This window comes from Ambystoma mexicanum, unplaced genomic scaffold (genome assembly GCF_040938575.1).
Source record: "Ambystoma mexicanum isolate Mex_15411 unplaced genomic scaffold, UKY_AmexF1_1 Mex_scaf118, whole genome shotgun sequence".
Lineage (NCBI taxonomy): Eukaryota > Metazoa > Chordata > Amphibia > Caudata > Ambystomatidae > Ambystoma > Ambystoma mexicanum.
The window spans coordinates 527,655-533,449 of NW_027182345.1; the positions used below are offsets into that span (position 1 = coordinate 527,655).

At 35.2% G+C, this 5,795-nt stretch overlaps 1 non-coding gene across 1 annotated transcript; it reads left to right on the forward strand.

Annotated features, from left to right (window-relative positions):
• Positions 1-1,583: 1,583 nt before the first annotated feature.
• TRNAC-GCA (transfer RNA cysteine (anticodon GCA)) lies at positions 1,584-1,655 on the forward strand. The gene has a single exon. It is a non-coding gene; the product is annotated as a tRNA-Cys (tRNA).
• The last annotated feature ends 4,140 nt before the right edge of the window (positions 1,656-5,795 follow it).

Consider the following 5,795-nt stretch of genomic DNA (forward strand, 5'->3'; position numbering starts at 1 on the left):
AAAACTGTGGTGGAAACCGATAATATGCCCTTAATGAAATGTATTAATTTGTACAGCTGACCAGAAGTGCACTGATGTCATTAGTTCTACAAGTTCCATACAGTCACCCACTCTATCACCTTTTTAAAAAAGGGCAGTTTTCCGCATTCAGGGGTTTAACTCATTGGTAGAGCGTAGGAATCCAGTTCAAGAAGTCCCCGTTTCATAACCATATACCCTCTTCAATAGATCCTATTAAAATGTTTTTCAACCCAATGCACTGTAAGAAACAATAGAAGCAATAAGATATATCATCATTTCATATACAAAAGAATGAACAATTGGGTTTAACTATGCTCTTAGCACAAAATCAACAAACTGCAGTAGAGAAGCAGTTGCATTTTGCAGAATTTGTGCATTTGACAAAAGATTTTTTTTTCATGTTCCAAGATCTACATGTGATACGAAATGTATGAATTCTTGCACTGGAAACCTCACTGTATTTTACCAAGGCACATAAAGGACATCCTTCGCACCCCATATACTTATAAGGAGGGTTTGGTGGCTGAAAATGCTTTGCTTTGAAGGCGATTGCATGTTGCTTCCACTTTGTACATATTACTGAATCAATAAAGGTGAACATTTCAGAAATGGGGGTATAGCTCCGGAGTAGAGCATTTCACTGCAGATCAAAAGGTCACTAGTTCAAATCTGGGTGCCCCCTTGTCCAACTGTTTTACCTGTAGAAATATGTTTTAATTAAATAAATTGAAGTAAACATTTACAATCTTAGCATTTTATGTAATGAGCAACACATTTCTACATTTGAAACACTCCTGATCATCACCTGAAACATAGGGTAAACACCATTAAGCTGTTTAGGATTTCTTCATATGATACAAGCTGTGTTTTACATTCACCCAAGTTCTACTGGTGATATGATCAGTTTGAAATAGTTCATTGGAAGCTCTTATGAATGTTATAAAACTGTGATGGAAACCAATAATATGCCCTTAATGAAATGTATTAATTTGTACAGCTGACCAGAAGTGCACTGATGCCATTAGTTCTACAAGTTCCATAGAGTCACCCACTCTATCACCTTTTTAAAAAAGGGCAGTTTTCAACATTCAAGGGTTTATGTCAGTGGTAGAGCGTAGGAGTGTAGTTCAAGAAGTCCCTGTTTCATAACCATATACACTCTTCAATAGATCCTGTTAAATGTTTTTCAACCCGATGCACTGTAAGAAACAATAAGATATATAATCATTTCATATACAAAACAATGAACAATTGGGTTTAACTATGCTCTTAGCACAAAATCAACAAACTGCAGTAGAGAAGCAGTTACATTTTTCAGAATTTGTGCGTTTGACAAAAGATTTTTTTTCCATGTTCCAAGATCTACATGTGATACGAAATGTATGAATTCTTGCAATGGAAACCTTACAGTATTTTACCAAGGCAGATAAAGGACATCCTTCGCACCCCATATACTTATAAGGAGGGTTTGGTGGCTGAAAATGCATTGCTTTGATGGTGATTGCATGTTGCTTGCACTTTGTACATATTACTGAATTAATAAAGGGGAACTTTTCAGAACAGGGGGTATAGCTCAGTGGTAGAGCATTTGACTGCAGATCAAGAGGTCCCTAGTTCAAATCTGGGTGCCCCCTTTTTCAACTGTTTTACCTGTAGAAATATTTTTTTAATTAAATAAATTGAAGAAAACATTTACAATCTTAGCATTTTATGTAATGAGCAACACATTTCTACATTAGAAATACTCCTGATCATCTCCTGAAACATAGGGTAAACATCATGAAACTGTTTAGGATTTCTTCGTATGATACAAGCTGTGTTTTACATTCACCCAAGTTCTACTGGTGATATTATCAGTTTGAAATAGTCCATTGGAAGCTCATATGAATGTTATAAAACTGTGGTAGAAACCAATAATATGCCCCTAATGAAATGTATTAATTTGTACAGCTGACCAGAAGTGCACTGATGTCATTAGTTCTACAAGTTCCATACAGTCACCCTCTCTATCACCTTTTTAAAAAAGGACAGTTTTCAGCATTCAAGGGTTTAACTCAGTGGTAGAGCGTAGGAATCCAGTTCAAGAAGTCCCCGTTTCATAACCATATACCCTCTTCAATAGATCCTGTTAAAATGTTTTTCAACCCAATGCACTGTAAGAAATAATAGAATTAATAAGATATATCATCATTTCGTATAAAACACAATGAATAATTGGGTTTAACTATGCTCTTAGCACAAAATCAACAAACTGCAGTAGAGAAGCAGTTACATTTTTCAGAATTTGTGCATTTGACAAAAGATTTTCTTTCCATGATCCAAGATCTACATGTGATACGAAATGTATGAATTCTTGCAATGGAAACCTTACTGTATTTTACCAAGGCAGATAAAGGACATCCTTCGCACCCCATACACTTATAAGGAGGGTTTGGTGGCTGAAAATGCATTGCTTTGATGGTGATTGCATGTTGCTTGCACTTTGTACATATTACTGAATTAATAAAGGTGAACTTTTCAGAACTGGGGGTGTAGATCATTGGTAGAGCATTTGACTGCAGATCAAGAGGTCCCTAGTTCAAATCTGGGTGCCCCCTTGTTCAACTGTTTCACCTGTAGAAATATTTTTTTAATTGAAGAAAACATTTACAATCTTAGCATTTTATGTAATGAGCAACACATTTCTACATTTGAAATACTCCTGATCATCACCTGAAACATAGGGTAAACACCATTAAGCTGTTTAGGATTTCTTCATATGATACAAGCTGTGTTTTACATTCACCCAAGTTCTACTGGTGATATGATCAGTTTGAAATAGTCCATTGGAAGCTCTTATGAATGTTATAAAACTGTGGTGGAAACCAATAATATGCCCTTAATGAAATCTATTAATTTGTACAGCTGACCAGAAGTGCACTGATGTCATTAGTTCTACAAGTTCCATAGAGTCACCCACTCTATCACCTTTTTAAAAAAGGGCAGTATTCAACATTCAAGGGTTTATGTCAGTGGTAGAGCGTAGGAGTGTAGTTCAAGACGTCCCTGTTCCATAACCATATACCCTCTTCAATAGATCCTGTTAAATGTTTTTCAACCCAATGCACTGTAAGAAACAATAAGATATATCATCATTTCATATACAAAACAATGAACAATTGGGTTTAACTATGCTCTTAGCACAAAATAAAAAAAATGCAGTAGAGAAACAGTTACGTTTTGCAGAATTTGTGCATTTGACAAAGTTTTTTTTCCATGTTCCAAGATCTACAGGTGATACGAAATGTATGAATTCTTGCAATGAAAACCTCACTGTATTTTACCAAGGCAGATAAAGGACATCTTTTGTACCCCTTATACTTATAAGGAGGGTTTGGTGGCTGAAAATGCATTGATTTGATGGTGATTGCATGTTGCTTCCACTTTGTACATATTACTGAATAAATAAAGGAGAACATTTCACAAATGGGGGTATAGCTCAGGAGTAGAGCATTTCACTGCAGATCAAAAGGTCCCCAGTTCAAATCTGGGTCCCCCCTTGTCCAACTGTTTTACCTGTAGAAATATGTTTTTAATTAAATAAATTGAAGTAAACATTTACAATCTTAGCATTTTATGTAATAAGCAACACATTTCTATATTTGAAATACTCCTGATCATCACGTGAAACATAGGGTAAACACCATTAAGCTGTTTAGGATTTCTTCATATGATACAAGCTGTGTTTTACATTCACCCAAGTTCTACTGGTGATATGATCAGTTTGAAATAGTCCATTGGAAGCTCATATGAATGTTATAAAACTGTGGTGGAAACCAATAACATGCCTTTAATGAAATTTATTAATTTTTACAGCTGACCAGAAGTGCACTGATGTCATTCGTTCTACAAGTTCCATAGAGTCATCCACTCTATCACCTTTTTTAAAAAGGGCAGTTTTCAACATTCAAGGGTTTATGTCAGTGGTAGAGCGTAGGAGTGTAGTTCAAGAAGTCCCTGTTTCATAACCATATACCCTCTTCAATAGATCCTGTTAAATGTTTTTCAACCCAATGCACTGTAAGAAACAATAAGATATATCATCATTTCATATACAAAACAATGAACAATTGGGTTTAACTATGCTCTTAGCACGAAATCAACAAACTGCAGTAGAGAAGCAGTTACATTTTTCAGAATTTGTGCATTTGACAAAAGATTTTCTTTCCATGATCCAAGATCTACATGTGATACGAAATGTATGAATTCTTGCAATGGAAACCTTACTGTATTTTACCAAGGCAGATAAAGGACATCCTTCGCACCCCATACACTTATAAGGAGGGTTTGGTGGCTGAAAATGCAATGCTTTGATGGTGATTGCATGTTGCTTGCACTTTGTACATATTACTGAATTAATAAAGGTGAACTTTTTAGAACTGGGGGTGTAGATCATTGGTAGAGCATTTGACTGCAGATCAAGAGGTCCCTAGTTCAAATCTGGGTGCCCCCTTGTTCAACTGTTTCACCTGTAGAAATATTTTTTTAATTGAAGAAAACATTTACAATCTTAGCATTTTATGTAATGAGCAACACATTTCTACATTTGAAATACTCCTGATCATCACCTGAAACATAGGGTAAACACCATTAAGCTGTTTAGGATTTCTTCATATGATACAAGCTGTGTTTTACATTCACCCAAGTTCTACTGGTGATATGATCAGTTTGAAATAGTCCATTGGAAGCTCTTATGAATGTTATAAAACTGTGGTGGAAACCAATAATATGCCCTTAATGAAATGTATTAATTTATACAGCTGACCAGAAGTGCTCTGATGTCATTAGTTCTACAAGTTCCATACAGTCACCCACTCTATCACCTTTTTAAAAAAGGGCAGTTTTCAGCATTCAAGGGTTTAACTCAGTGGTAGATCTAGGAATGCAGTTCAAGAAGTCCCTGTTTCATAACCATATACCCTCTTCAATAGATCCTGTTCAAATGTTTTTCAACCCAATGCACTGTAAGAAACAATAAGATATATCATCATTTCATATACAAAAGAATGAACAATTGGGTTTAACTATGCTCTTAGCACAAAATCAACAAACTGCAGTAGAGAAGCAGTTACATTTTGCAGAATATGTGCATTTGAAAAAAGATTTTTTTTCCATGTTCCAAGATCTACATGTGATACGAAATGTATGAATTCTTGCAATGGAAACCTCACTGTATTTTACCAAGGCAGATAAAGGATATCCTTTGCACCCCATATACTTATAAGGAGGGTTTGGTGGCTGAAAATGCATTGCTTTGATGGTGATTGCATGTTGCTTCCACTTTGTACATATTACTGAATAAATAAAGGTGAACATTTCAGAAATGGGGGTATAGCTCAGGGGTAGAGCATTTCATTGCCGATCAAAAGGTCCCTAGTTCAAATGTGGGTGCCCCATTGTCTAACTATTTTACCTGTAGAAATATGTTTTTAATTAAATAAATTGAAGTAAACATTTACAATCTTAGCATTTTATGTAATGAGCAACACATTTCAACATTTGAAATACTCCTGATCATCACCTGAAACATAAGGTAAACACCATTAAGCTGTTTAGGATTTCTTCATATGATACAAGCTGTGTTTTACATTCACCCAAGTTCTACTGGTGATATGATCAGTTTGAAATAGTCCATTGGAAGCTCTTATGAATGTTATAAAACTGTGGTGGAAACCAATAATATGCCCTTAATGAAATGTATTAATTTATACAGCTGACCAGAAGTGCTCTGATGT